The following is a 15,633-nucleotide window of genomic DNA, read 5'->3' as shown; positions in this document are numbered from 1 at the left end:
CTTCTTCTTCTTCTTCTTCTTCTTCTTCTTCTTCTTCTTCTTCTTCTTCTTCTTCTTCTTCTTAAGTTAAAAAAAGTTATCTCTCTCTTCCTCCCCCACCCTCTCTCTCCGTGTGTGTGTGTGTGTGTGTGTGTGTGTGTGTGTGTGATGTGATGCATACCCTGGTATCTAAGAGTGCTCACAAAGGCCAGAAGAAGGTATTGGATCCCTTGGAGCTGGAGCTGCAGACAGTTGCAGCCGCCAAACATGGGCACTGAACTCTGATTCTTTGCATGAGCAGCAATACTTTTAACTGTCATCTCTTTAGACCCAGGTCCCTTCCTTCCTTCTTTCCTTCCTTCTTTCCTTCCTTCTTTCCTTCCTTCCTTCCTTCCTTCCTTCCTTCCTTCTTTCCTTCCTTCCTTTCTCTCTTTCTTTTTGAGATAGTCTTCCTGTCCTGGAACTCCAGGCTTTGAAGACCAGGCTGACCTCAAACTCATAGACCTGTCTCCCAAGTGCTAGGACTAAAGGAATGCACTACCACTGCCTAGCTTCTAGGTTTTTCTTAATCCAACCAAGTTGACTATCAAAATTAAGCATTGTGATATAGGCATATATTTTGGCTGCTTTATTGAGTTCTTATATTTAGCACCTTTCCCATCCTTATTCCATCCTAATCCCTTCCAACCCCCACCCCCTACTAGGTTGGAGAGAAAGAAGGTTAGAGGAGAAAGGGGGTGTAGATCTCTTTAGACTACTGCTTGCTGATTAGTGGCATTGAGTTCCTAGGGTATCCAGCAACCAGCAATCAAGCAATAGCAAAACAAGCAAATGCAACAGCAGGAACCAGCAGCAGCAGGGAGAGCAGCAAGCAGCAGGTGCCAGCCCCTTTTGGGGCTCTCACATTTATACCCTCACAAGAGTCCCCGGAATTCCAAACATAAATTATCTGCGGCTGGCAAAAATCACGCCCTTCTTAGAGCATGAGACAAATCATAGTAGCTGTGGACAATCTGAAGCAGCCCTATATCCCACACGTTGAATTAAAACAAAAACATAATTACATAACATCACTGGGTTCTTAAACCAAAATTCTCAGTACATCATGAGCCTAATATTTATACGTATTTGAAGGCCATGTTAGGACTGCAATTTCCTGAGAGGACTCAGCACTCGGGTATAATTATATTCCTGGTTTAGAGGCTGTAACACAACGGAAAGATTGAAATGGAAGTCAACCAAGGTCATGAGGTGAAATCAGAAGCCAGGCCCTCGAAGATGCTCACACATCATTCCCCCTACAACACGTTGGGACAATGTGTGTGGAGATGCTTTCTTCTGGGAGGCCCGCAGAGACTCAGATGGTATTTTAGTATGCTGCTGCATGGGCATGCTCTGCTGGGCAGGCACTCAAAATCCCAACTCCCAGAAGGAAAGCTGCTGTTCAGCATGAGATGGATTTGTTTGTACAAACAGCTGAGTCACAGGAAGCCATTCTTATCGGGGAAGAGTGGGTATCCTGCCAAGACTGCATGCCTAGACACCCACAACTTTGCATTTTGAAGAATTATCTCAGGCCCTCTGTCTGGGTTGACTCCTTTTTTCACCAGACCCTCTAAAAGCAAGAATACAAAGCATTAATCAGAATTAAGCAAATAAAATGAGAAAGTACTCTAGCATGCAGTAAAAAATTTAAGTTGATAAATACTATATTGTAAAAAGGAAGCAATGCAGCCAACCATTGGACTGAGCACAGGGTCCCCAGAGGAGGAGTTAGGGGAAGGACTGAAGGAGCTGAAGGGGTTTGCAACCCCATAGGAAGAACAACAATGTCAACCAACCAGACCCCCCAGAGCTCCCAAGGGACTAAACCACCAACCAAAGAATACACATAGAAGGACCTATGACTCCAGCTGCTTATGTATCGGAGGACTAACTTATCTGGCATCAATGAGAGGGGAGGCTTTTGGTCCTGTGGAGGCTTGATGCCCCAGGGTAGGGGGATGCTAGGGTAGTGAGGCGGGAGTGCTTGATGGGTGGGGTGGGGGCACACCCTCATAGAAGCAGGAGGGAGGGGGATGAGATAGGGGGTTTTGGGGATTTGCAGAGGGGAAACTGGAAAGGGGGATAACATTTGAAATGTAAATAAATAAAATAAGCGGGGGGGGGAATAAAATAAAATAACCAATATGTATGTGTGTGTGTATATAAAACAAAAACAGTTATGTAACAGTCTGATATAATTAACTGTACCAAGTTCCCCGTAACTTTTTTAGATATGCCTACAGCCTCTAATACTTTTATGGGATCACCTTCTATAGAGAGAAAGTAATTTTTTTTCTAATACATTTGATTTTTTTTTTTTTTTGAGACTGGGTCTCATGTACTCTATGGCGGCCTCAAACTTGCACCATAGCTGAATAGGTGAGGTCACCTTAATATTGAGTTTTTTTTGTTAATTCCATACATTTTATACACTGTATCATGATCATACATCATTAACCCCCATTTCTTCCCTACACATTTATGAACACCCAGCTAGTTTCCCTTCTTTATGCCGTTTTTGTGCATGCTGCTGCTTGTGTGTCATAGTTACAAGTGCTGTGTGGTCATGACTCAACAGCCATGTCATATCTGGGGGACAGTGTTTCACTGCATTCCTCCCAGTCCCTCAGCTCTTACGGTCTCTCCAGGCCCTCTTCACTGATGCTTCATGGGTCTTGGAGGAGCAAAACAAATGTCCTGCCTTGAAATTCTGATTATAAGGGCTGAGGTTATATGTGTCTGCCATTGTACCTAGTTCCAAAATTTTTGAGATGATTATGGGGTTGAGCTGGCTCAGGGATAAGAGCACTTGCTGCTCTTGCAGGATTAATAAGTTCATTAGAAGAACATTTTATTTTAAAGCAACTATTTGGTGTGTGTATTGCTGTGACCTGCATGTCTTCTGGGTTGACCTGACTGGACTGACAGGAGATGAAAAAACCCCAGGCATGAACAGAAATGCTGGGACTGGGTAGGACATGTACTCTGGTGGAGGCGAACCAGCAGCTCAGAAACTCAGGGCACTTAAGATATAAAGCCAAATGAAGGTTAGCTAATCTCTGTAGAAGAGCTCTGTAGGGGAGCAATCTCAGGCTGTGTCATTGGAGAAGGCGCTGCACATGGACCAGGGGAAGGCCTTGCCATTTCCCATGGTCTGAGGTACTGGGGTTCCTTGACATGGCTGTGCTTGAGTCAACAATGCAATACTTTGACTTCATCCGTTCTCCATAGCATAATTTTACAATTTGTGGTTTTAAAAAGACTTAGTAGTGGCAGTAGGTCTGTGAGACAGGGTCTTATAGTCTCAAATGGTCTGGAACTCAAGTGTAAGGCAGACTGGCCTCAAACTCACAGAGATCTGTCTGCCTCTCTAGTGCTGAAGTTACAGGCATGCACCACCATACCAGCCTATATTATTATTCCTGCTAATTATGTGTACATCTGCATATGTGCACATGATAGATAATTTGTGCTTCCCTGCAGAGGGATATCATAGCAAAATACTAAAATTCTTGTTTTCTGTAATTATTATGTTCCTATAAGTAAAGTCATAAAAACTAAAACTTTACAGAATGTTTCCAGAAAGGCTTTCAGGAAATTTTGTTATCATATCAAGGATTTATCATATCATTTGTCATTGAGATTTATCATATGTTCAAATCTAAGTTGATGTATGTCAGGCAGCATAGTATGTATGTGCAAAAAGTGTGCATGGTTTTGTGTGTGTGTGTTTGCGTGTGTTTAGAAGCATGACAACAGTGAAGCTGGTCATGGCCCACAGTTTAAAAAGCTGAGGGTTGAGGCTGGAGAGATAGCTCACTGGTAAGGAATACTCTTGCAGAGGACCTGGGTTCAGGTCCCCAGAACTGCCATGGTGACTCACAGCCATCCTTACCTCTAGTTCTGAGGGGTCCAACATCCTCTTCTGACCTCCCTGGGAACTTGGCATGCACATGGTACACTTTCATACACTCAGGCAGAATATGCAGATGCATAAGATAAATGAATCTTTAAGAAATCAATCTAGGGCTGGGCAGTGGTAGCACATGCTTTTAATCCCAGCACTTGGGAGGCAGAGGCAGGTGGATTTCTGAGTTTGAGGCCAGCCTGGTCTACAGAGTGAGTTCCAGGACAGCCAGGGCTACACAGAGAAACCCTGTCTCGAAAAACAAACAAATAAACAAACAAACAAACAAAAAAAGAAATCAATCTAAGAAACAGAGCAAGGATTTAGATAACTTGAGTCCAGATAGCAGCTATTACAGCTAAAATATTCTGTAAATTCTTAGGGCTTCGTGAACTTTGAAGAAACCTGGTGACAGGTTTCTTTCACATATTGTACAAACCAATTAAGTGGTTTAACGGCCTTCTCCGTTTCTTGTTCATGACTAATCTTTCATTCTTCTTGAATTACCAATACCTATTAGCCGATTTCATCAGCTCCTCAGGTTATAACACGAATCAGAGGGAGGCTAGCTGTGTTTCTAGATGCTATTTCCACATCAGAACAAGCAGAATAACAGTTTGTCAATAGGTCACTGGTTTCCTTGAGCCCAAACTAAGTGCTGGCCAATTTAACCTCAAGAAGCTGGATCCCACGTGCTGCATGCAGAAGGTTCCCTGTCCAAGGCTCAGAAGTTCAAGGTCATCATTGGCTGCTTAGTGAACTCAAATTCAGCCTGGGCTATTTGAAACCTTGTCTCAAATTTTCTTTTCTTCAGACAGGGTCTCACTATATATAGCTCTAACTTGATAAGCTGACTAAGGCTGGCCTCTAACTTACTGAGGGCCTCTCTCTTCCTGCCCAGGTCAGAACTTTTTAGTTTAGTTTAGTTTTGGTTTTGTTGTTATTTTGAGACAGGTTCTCACTTTTATGGCCCTGACTAGCCAAGAACTTGATTTGTAGACTAGTCTGACTTTGGATTCAGAGACCCACCAGAACCTGCCTCTATGGTGCAGTGTGAGGGATAGGCTCCTTCTCATGGCTCTCAAGCTGGACCAGGTATTGATTAGCCTACAATGTCTGTGACACTTTTATCCCAGCACATCTTGTAGGCAGGACCAATTGTAGGTTGAAGCTTTTGTGGCTGGGTTGGTGTACCAGCCCTCCCATTGGGAGTCTTGCCTGGTTACCGGAGATGGCTTGCTCAGGCTCTGTACCCTCCATTACTAGGAGTCTTAGCTAGGGTCACCCTTAAAGATTCCTGGGAGTTTCCATTGCACTAGAATGTTAGCTCATCCCAGAGATGCCCCTCAATTCCAGGGGGACTCTCTTCCCTCATCCTCCCGCGATCTGACCCCTCCTGTTTCCATCCCCACATCCAGACTGTGATAGAAAGCTAATACCGTAGCAGAAGGCCACTGTTCTTGCTACTGCATTCTGTTGTTCATGAGCCTCTGCATAAGCAAAGCTTTGACACTTTTGCTGAGTCCAGACTCTGGGCACCTGCAGAGGCAGTTACTGTTTCTTTGTTTTCTGGTACAGGAGTCCAGTTATCCTGTTGCTTTGTATGAATCATCATCTTTTGTTGAAAACTTGGAATTTTAGGTATCTTGCAGCAACTTTGCATTATGACTGGCCGGATTCTTGGGCTGGTTCATTTTTTAGTTTGTTTTTTTTTTTTTTTTTTAAGATTTATTTTATTTTGTGTGTATGAGTACACTGTAGCTGTACAGATGGCCGTAAGCCATCATGTGTGTGGCTGCTATTGAACTTAGGACCTCTGCTGGGCTGCTCACTCCAGCCCCATTCACTGTAACTGTCTTCAGACGCATCAGAAGACGACGTCAGATCTCATTACAGATGGTTGTGAGCCACCATGTGGTTAGTGGGATCCGAACTCAGGACCTTAAGAAGAATAGTTAGTGCTCTTACCCGCTGAGCCATCTCACCAGCCCAAAATGTTATACTCTTCTTTTTTTTTTTTTTTCTTTGGTTTTTCAAGACAGGGCTTCTCTATATAGCCCTGACTGTCCTGGATCTCACTCTGTAGACCAGGCTGGCCTCGAACTCAGAAATCCACCTGCCTCTGCCTCCCAAATACTGGGATTAAAGGCGTGTGCCACCACCGCCCGGCGCATTTTTTAGTTTTGATTTAGTTCAGCAGTGTGAAGTCCACTTCCTTCATAGTATATGGTTTCTGATGTCACTTCCTGGTGTCTTCTCAGGGTTAAGGAAGCTAGAAGTTCCACCTGCGACAGCACAGGTTGGTGTTTCCCCACTGATGGCAAAAGGTTGTTGTGGTGGTTTGAATATGCTTGGCCCAGGAGTGGAGGTTAGGAGGTGTGGTCTTGTTGAAGTAGGTGTGGACTTGGTGCAGGAAGTGTGTCACAGAGGATATGGGCTGTGAGACCTTTCTTCTAGCTTCCTAGAAGTCAGTCTTCTCCTTGTTCTTTGGAACAAGATGCCAAACTCTCAACTCCTCCTGTGCCATGCCTGCCTGGGCACTGCCATGCTTCCCACCATGATGACAATGGACTGAACCTCTAAACCTTAAGCCAGCCCCAATTAAATGTTGTTCTCATAAGAGTTGCCTTGGTCATGGTGTCTCTTCACAGCAATACGAACCCTAAGACAGTTGTGCTTAAGGTCTTGGTAAGCAAGACTCCTGTCTTCCCAGGGATGTGTGTGGCTGGGTAGTGTGCCAGTCTGACCTACACGTGGAGTGCCAGAGGCTGAATCACAGTGCCAAAGACATCTAGCTCTGAGTTACAGGAATTAGGAACACCCACTTTACTTGGCAAAAGGTACCTTGCAGATCCTGAGATGGGCCACTGATCCCTAATTATTTGAGTCAGGGAGGCCAATGTAATAGAAAACATTCTCATTAAAAAGACAGGGGAGTGATTTATAATTTGACCTCAGAAAAGTAAACAGAATGTGAAGCATACAAAGGGATCAACACATGATTTTATTGAATAAAGACAAACACAAGGGAGAGAAAGATAAGGATTAGATATTAGATGCTCAGTAAGATTGTAACCCCCTTGCTGGGTGGTGTGGTGCACACCTTTAATCCCAGCACTTAGGAGGCAGAGGCAGGCAGATTTCTGAGTTGGAGGTCAGCCTGGTCTCCAGAGTGAGTTCCAGGACAGCCAGGGCTACACAGAGAAACCCTGTCTCAAAACAAAACAAAAACAACAACCCCCCAAACCCAAACAAACAAACAAACAAAAAACAGTGCATACTTCTTATCTTCTTATGCATGTAAGGGTTATACATGGTTTCTGCACTATGTCACCCGCCTGTCATTCTCAGCTGGTGCCCACTTTGCATGTTCATGAAATAAATTGGGTCACTTCTGCTGCTCTGGGTCTCCAATGGTTTCTTTTTCCCCCCTTGGCAAGGTCTCACTTTAGCTCAGACAGGCCTGGAACTCACTATGTAGACCAGGGGTTCTCAGCCTTGGAGTCTAGACTCTCTTGGGAGCCACATATCAGGTATTTGCATTGATTCTTGACAGTAGCAAAATTACAGTTGTGAAGTACCAACAGAATAATTTTGTGATTGGTGGGCCACCACAATATGAGCGGCCATATTAAAGGGTCGAAGCATTAGGGAGGTTGAGAACCACTGATGTAGAGCAAAAGGACCTTGAACTCACAGAGATCAGCCTGCTCAGCCTGCCCTACCCCTGTAATGTTTATTCATTTAAATTATCCAATACTTATACCAATAAAGACACGGGAGAAGGGAACTGAGGTAAAAAACAAAAACCCATCAGCTCAGGGAGGTCATTTTATTTTCTTAACATTATACAAAATATCTATTTACAAGCCTGATTCTACAACTAAACTGCTAGCTTTTCAGAAATCTCTTTCTATCTGTGTCTTCTTACTGGGCCAATCTACCTTGAGCCCCTCCAAACCCAAGAGGGCTCCTTTGCTCTCTTTCCTAGAATCCTATAGAACCTTCTCCGTGGTTCTTGCAGGCCCAAAGAGCAAAGAGCAATCTCTTATCTCTTACTTAGAGCTTTTTTCCAAGCCAAAAGAGAGGGCCAATAAAGAGAGAGAGCTCAACACTGTCTCTAAAAAACCAGAGAGAGAGAGAGCTAGCACGTGAGCTCTCAAAGGTCCAAAGGCTATAAAAAGCCTCTAGCTCCTCCCCCTACACCCTTGGCAGGCTGAAACCATGTCACCTGCCTGGTGGGGGCTCCAAGCCAAGTCAGTAGAGGCCAATCATTTTACCCTTACGAGGCCACCCGCTTGACTTTGCCTTGGTTCATAGAGCAAAGACAGCAATATATCTTCTAAACAACTTCCCTTAAAGTAGGCAGGAACTTTATATTCTTGTTTTTGTTTTTGAGACAGGGTTTCTCTGTGTAGCCCTGGGTGTCCCGGAAGTCACTCTGTAGACCAGGCCGGCCTCTAACTCAGGAAATCTGCCGGCCTCTGCCTCCCAAGGGCTGAGATCAAAGGCATGTGCCACCACTGCCTGTTGGAACTTTCTATTCTTTAGCCTTCTTATCTATGGAGGCTTCTAGAGGCACGCCCAAGCTGCATCTCTTCAGGACACACCTAACTGCATCTGACCAAGGCAGTATCTTTCTAAACTTATGTATTTTGCTAACAATTAGGTTTCCTATGAACAGTAATCAAATATCCCATAGAATACCCTTTTCAAGTCCTCGTGTGGGTTAGCATCAGTTAATACCATGGAGTAGCTGTTCCCACTCGAGTGGGTTAGACTCATTCCTGGGCAATCTGTCTCAGATCTTACTGATACAATTTGAACAGACTTTTATCTTGGTTTCTTCCACGTTGAAGAAGATTGCCACAGCTGAGGGACACTGAGAGCTAATCAGCCTTTTGTTACCAAAGGACTTTGTTGTTTTGTCTCTGTCTTACATTTTTAGTTTCTAGGCTGCCCTGGTACTTTAAAGTTGCGGCATTCCTTCTCCCTCAGTCTTCTGAGTGAGGAGATTATAGGACTGAGCTACCAAGCTATCATTTTCACAGTCCCATACAGCCTGGGGTTGGCCTCAAACTTGTTATGCAGTAAAAGAGGACCTTGAATTTCTGATCCTTTTTTATGCATTTCCCAAGTCCCAGAGTTACCACTACACTTGTTTTTAAACAAATATATATTTGAAATTTATTATTTGATAATAATTTCACACATGTATATAGCATAATTTGATAATATTCACCACCCCATTCCTCCTCCAGATCTCCCCATCCCCCTACCAGACCCCCCACACACACCTTAATACTCCTCCAACTTCACGGCTTCTCAGGAACCCCCTGAGTCTAGTTAATGTTGGCCATGTGTTTAAAGGTATAAGGCCATTCACTGGAGCCTGGTCAACCTGAGAGGCCACATCTCCAAAGAAAAATTGCTGTCCCCCTACCCCCACATCTACACCCCCACCCCCACCCCCAAAAACAACCAAGACATCAATTGCCGGAAGTTCCTCAGCTGGGGGTGGGGTCTCTTGCGCTCTGCCCCAGTCCATGCTGGAATTGATTCTGGGTAACTAACCACAGCTGTTGTGAGTGTGAGGGCAATGGCCAAGGGGTCTAGAAGTCACCGTTTTGCCCCAGTCCTACGGTTTTCAGCATCATCTTCCACAATGTTCTCTGAGCTTCGCTATTTTGCTGGAGACAGGGATTGGTGCAGATGTTTCTCACAGTTACTATTCTCAGCACTCTGGATGGAGTTCCTTCTCTTTCCAACCGTGTTGGATTGAAATCAGGGACTTGGTAGCAAGCACCTTTATCTATTGAGTCATCTTGCTGGCCCCACATCACCAGCTTTTAAACAAGCATTTCTATTTCTTTTCTTATTTTTGTTTTTGGTTTTGGTTGGGTTTGGTTTTTTGAGACAGGATCTCATTGTTTACGTCTTGGCTGAGCTCAACCCAGGATGACATCAAGCTCAGCTACCAGAGCACCACTCCTGGACTTCAACAGATATTTCTTAAATTGTTGAGGTCCAAAGGAAACTTTGTTTTCCCAAAGATTGGTGGATAGATGCCACGGATTGGGATTTCTTACGGGGTCCCTTGTTCCTCGGGACGATGGGTTCTGGCCAGGTGTGCACGGGATTCAGCTTTGACAAACAGACTAGACAGGAGTGGTGTAAGGTCTGAGTGTATTTCTTTAAAAATGACATGAGGCTTTTACAATCATTGTAAAAGAGAAATGAAAAATCTGGCAGCTCAGTAGTCGAGGTACATTTGAGGCCACCTAAAACACACTAGGTCTAAAACAGCAGCCATCTCCTCTGGACCGGTGCAGCACCCCTGGGCTCCGAGTATGTTCAGGCTGCATGGTCCCGGCCAGAGTCCAGGGAGGCTGTGGGTGTGCCAGCCAGGAGAATAGAGGCTTGAATCTCGAGTCCTCAATGCTGAATCTTCAATGTTGAATGCTCGAATCTCGAATGCTCAATCTCTTGAATCTTGACTGGTGCTGCACCCCCCGGGGCCCAAGCACTCTGGGCCCAGGGGGCTACGGACTGCATAGATCTAAGTCCTAGTCCACCTAAGTTCTGGTTCTAGTCCGAGTAAGAGCAAGTCCGAATGCTGAATACAGACTGCTTAATCTAGAATGCTCAATGCTCTATGCTGTCTCTCTTTCTGTAAGCTTTAATGCCCTACCCACAATGCTGGAGGCAATTAATTTGAATGGCTTAACATTCCAAGCCAGGGTTTGACTAGGACGTTGGAACATTGGTGAAGGTCAGAGAGTAATGTCCATAGCTGTAAAGAAATGATATCTTTGTGAGTTCCTAGCACACAAGTACGAGGACATATCTGGGCTACTTCTGAGTTTGGGGTGCCAAGCGACAATGCGGAGGCAGGAGACTGACTTTCCTTGAAGTTTACGCCTCAAATACCGCCGTCACGCAAAGTGTGCCTGGCAGATAGAAAGTCCCTCAGGAACTTGTGAAGTTGATTCTCCTCTACCAAAAGGAGCCATTTTCCTTATCATCGGCAGAAAGGACAAATCTGTGGTACTTATTACTACCAAAGAGCGTGCTGGTTTCCAGGCTCCCTCATTATCACAAGCACCTGTTACACATTTCAGAGTCCATGCTAACCTGCCAGCTCTCCTCACCCCCTCCCCTCCAACCTTCCATAGCTCACAGGCTCCCCACCCACACACTCACCCTCCTTATCACCCTCTGCATTCCCTCTTTTGCTTGTGACCTTTTCGCCTTCCTGTCTTCCTCCTCCTCCTCTTTGCTTCCTCCTGCTCTCCTTGTCTCTCCCCCTCTGCTCTGCTCCTGCTTCTCTTGTGGCAAGTTCCAGACTGCGGGGCAGACTCAGTCAAGTGCCTTCTCTTTCTGCTCTAGAGTCATGCAGATGCCTCTGGATGTTCTCCGTCTCCATATCGACAATAGAACCCTTCCCCTTAACCATACTCACTGGTGTCCTGGTTTCTCAGTAGTAGACAGACTTTGTGTCCTGGATGCTCAGATACAAATTTGTCTACACAGAATGACCCCAACATCTCTTCTATAGAAAACCCGAGATATTTCTCACAGCATCCTCGACTTTGGGGTGGGTGGACTGCAAGTATAACAGTGCATTCCAAGAGTTTTAGCTAATCCTCATGAGGTTGGTAAATCAGTTACAGAGATTGGTAGTACACCAGCTGGCCCAAGGTCATCTTGGCTTTCTGTCTGTTACATTCCATCTCCCCACAGGCATGTTATAATCAGCTGAATCATCTACTCCGTGGCTCTGGCTTCTTCAGAGAGCTTGCAGGTGTGTGGCTCTTAGTGGCTCTTGACACTTTTCTGCTTGGTGACTTTTCCCTGAGGTTGCTGTTGTCTCCTGTTGTCCTGTTGTCTTTTCCCAGAATGAGGCCCCTGTCCCCACTCAGTAAGAAGAGGTTGTAAGGATGATAGGCTCATCAATTCAGCTCTTCCTCCCCAGCCTGAAACTTACTCCCTGTCCCTGGGAGTAAGCTTCTGAGAGCTTTTGGAATTCATGGTCTCTCTCTCTCTCTCTCTCTCTGTCTCTCTCTCTCTCTCTCTCTCTGTCTCTCTCTCTCTCTCTCTCTGTCTCTGTCTCTCTGTCTCTCTCTCTCTCTCCCTCTCTCTCCATCTCTCTCTCCCTCTTTCTTTCTCTCTCTCTCCCTCCCTCCCTTCCTTCCTTCCTTTCTTTTTTTTTGAGGACAGGGTTTCTTTGTGTAGCTCTGGCTGTCCTGGAACACTCTATAGACCAGGCTGGCTTTGAACTCAGATCTTCGCCTGCCTTTGCCTTGGGCATGCTTTGATTAAAGGTCTGTACCACCACCACCGGACTCTCAGTAGACCTTATAAATGCTTTTGCCTTGCTGTATGACCTTGGCTAATATTCAGAGTGAAAGGGTCACCAACCATGATGAGGGACCTGCCCCTGCCAGAGTTCTCAAGATCAAGGCCAGAAACATACCTACCACGTCTCCTAGCATTTTCTAGTCCTAGAGCAGTTCAGAGTCCAGACAACAAAAACTGGCCTCCACTGCAGCAGCATGGCAGGACCAGGGAAATTCAGAGGTACAAAGTTCATGTGAACCCATCCAAAGTTCCCCAAGTAGTTTCAGTGCATGAACTCTGCCTTACAAAAAAACCCAAACATATCGGCTGCACTGTGTGGACAAACCTGTTCATCTAGCACTGGGAGATGGAGATAGGAAGAGGACTTGCCTGATGAGTATTAAGTCTTAAACCCGGGGACAAACTGCCAAGGTGCCTATCAAACATATCGACAAATCTATCAAATTGGACCTAGCCACCAGGTTCTCCCAGCATCCCTCAGTCCCTACCTGTTACAGAATAAGGCTGGCATACCCCACCCTCTACCCTGAGCTCCCCAGCCTAACGGTGGCTAGGCTGCCCTTCCCCCAGAGGCTCGTCCCTATATAATCCAGCCATTTCGGTTACCAGCTTCTCTTTTCACCTTTTATCTACTTGGCTGCTGCACCTGGTTCCCCTTTCTCCCTTCTCTCTTCCTGTCCCCCTTCTCCTTCTATGGCTCGGGGTCAGGCCTACTCTGGACTCTTCCAGATGTCTCTGCCTCTGACTATGTTCCCCCTTTAATCTACAATAAGCCTTCCCCACCATACCTAGGAGCAGTCATTTCTCTTCCTGTTTTTATTTCTCTTTTTCATTCACCCAGAAGTTTGGGGTCAGCTTGAGCAACCCAGCAAGATTCCATTTCTTTCTCTTTAATTTTTTAAATTGCATTTACTTATTCGTAGTCATGTGTTCATGTGTAGGGGCCACATGTGTGGCAGACGTAGAGGTCAGAGGACAATTACAAGAGTAGGTTCTCTTCTTCTAACCTGTAAGTCTTGGGGACCTGACTCAGATTGTCAGGCTTGATAGCAAGGGCCTTGTGCCACTGAGGCGTCACACTAGCCCACAAGATTCTAAGAAATAAGATAATGTTTAAAACATGCTAACTAAAATGGTGTTGCATGCCTTTAAACCCAACAGTTGGGAGGCAGCATGGTTCATAGAGTTAGTTGTAGGACAGCCAGGGTTACACAGAAATGTGTGTGGGTATTTGTGTATGTGTGTGTGTGTGTGCATGCGCGCGTGCTCGTGTGTGTGTGTCTGTGATAGAGGAAGGAAAAAGGAATCACTGCTCAGAGAAGAGAAAGCTCACAACTCGAAGCCATTGAATTTCTAAAACAGAACTTTGGGCTTTTGAATAAACAAAGATATTCTTGGGTGGGGAAAACTAAAACATTTGCAAATTTTACCTGGTGGATTTCCTGGAGCTCACCAGAGATGGCCGCTCACAAACTGTATAGCCAGTTGAAAGTCTTTATTCCAGCCATCTGGGATCATACCCAAGTGTTGGATCTAGGCATGCCCCTGAGTGCCTAGAACATGGAGTTTTTAAAGGCTGAAATCACATCCTGGCATCCTGGTAGAAGCAGTTTAAAGCAAGCAGTTTTAACAGAAGCTGAGATAAGTGGTTAGCCGGCTGGAGGGGCGTATCACACAAACAGGCAGTTTTAATAAAGGCTAAGATAAGATAGCTAGGACATCCTAGAATAGAGAGGGGTAGTTTTCAAGGAGATCAGATTCTAGTTAAACCTGGAATTGGCCTTAGCAAGGGTACAAGATGGAGGGACCTCAGCACTGTCTTCCCCTGTCACAGGTGAGGGAGACAAAAAGGTCTTAATTCCTTGTCCTAAACACAAGCTTAATAGTATTTGATAAGGAAGACTTACATATGCCATTTCTTACATTGTGGAGCCCAAGACCAGCTTGGAACTCCCTGCAGCTGAGAAGGACCGTGGCTGCTGATTCTGCCTCTGAGGGTGGTAAGTGCATTCTGGGTAAGTGCTCTACTAACTTGGCTTTTCAATATTAAAAATTTTAAATTCTCTCCCTCTGGGGTTGTAAATGGGGAACGTGCATGCCATAGCTAGCATGTTGGGGCTAGAAGACAACTTTCAACTTTTGGGGGGTTCTCTCTTCCACCCTGTGGGGCCAGAGCTTCAGCTCAGGTGGTCAGCCTTGGCAGGAAGTACCTTCACCCTCTGAGTCAAGTCGTCGGCCTTTTCAGCATTTTGTTGCTGGTGAGTCAACCTCTAGAGGAGACACTAGCCTGTCCATCTTTTAGCAAGGGAGCGTCTCCTTTCCATGAAGTCTCTTTTGGCCCGTGAGTCTCTGTGCCAGGAAGAGAACTGTCCTTTGAAGGGCTCATGTAATGATGTCTGACATACCTGAGATAATCTGCCAGTATCTCTCTGCTGTGCCAATAACATAAGCGACTTTGAGACTTGTGAGACTTGAGGCCATCTTATGCGCAGCTCTGAAGATGGTGATAGGGTGCATAGCAGAGGCTTCTCCAGGGCCTGTCCACCTCTATGCTCAGAATGTCTGCATAGGGGTCCAATTCACTGGGCCTGCCATTCATTTAGGGTAAAAAATCTATACGGTTTGAAATATTTTATGGTTCCTGGGAATAGGGTTGTTTCCTTGTAGAACTATTTAAATTGTCACTGCTTGGGGCTGGAGAGACGGCTCAGTGGTCAGAGGCATCTACTGTCCTTGCAGAGGCTCTGGGCTCAGTTCCCATCACACCCGTGGCAGATTTAACCATCTGTAACTATGGTTCCAATGGGTCTAGAGTCCTGTTCTGGCCTCCACAGCATCACGCAGGCATTCAGGGCACTTGGACACATTCTGGTGAAACACTCATCCGTGTATAAGAAAAATAAATGTGTCTTAGCAAAGGGCCATGGTGACTAACGTTCTACAGCACATCTCTAAGTGGTTCTTCCCCATCTGTTGGGAGCCGTTTGCCGCTTCTCTGAAGCAGAGGGAAAAAGAGAGAGAGAGAGAGAGAGGAGAAATCTGCCTGCCAGGCAGAGTCAGGGCAGATCAGGGTCTGTTGGCAGATTTCCAAGCCTGCTGAGGCATGGGGCGATAAGAGGAGCTGTCTTGAGGCTCAAGGCGAGGGGATAAGGAGTCTATTGACCTTGGGGGTAGGAATAGGGAGGGTTTTTGGGTGAGAACAACTGTCTTGTGTATATTTCAGCAAAATTGTTTCTGTTAGCTTGTGGCTTTGCTTCCCAGGGTACTGTAGTATAAGAAGACTATGAGAAATACACTCGGGCTGGTGTGGTGATGACCTGCTGCCCTCTTGTAGCTGTCTC

The sequence above is a fragment of the Mastomys coucha genome, unplaced genomic scaffold (assembly GCF_008632895.1).
Source record: "Mastomys coucha isolate ucsf_1 unplaced genomic scaffold, UCSF_Mcou_1 pScaffold11, whole genome shotgun sequence".
Taxonomy (NCBI): domain Eukaryota; kingdom Metazoa; phylum Chordata; class Mammalia; order Rodentia; family Muridae; genus Mastomys; species Mastomys coucha.
This window is presented reverse-complemented; position numbering follows the sequence as displayed.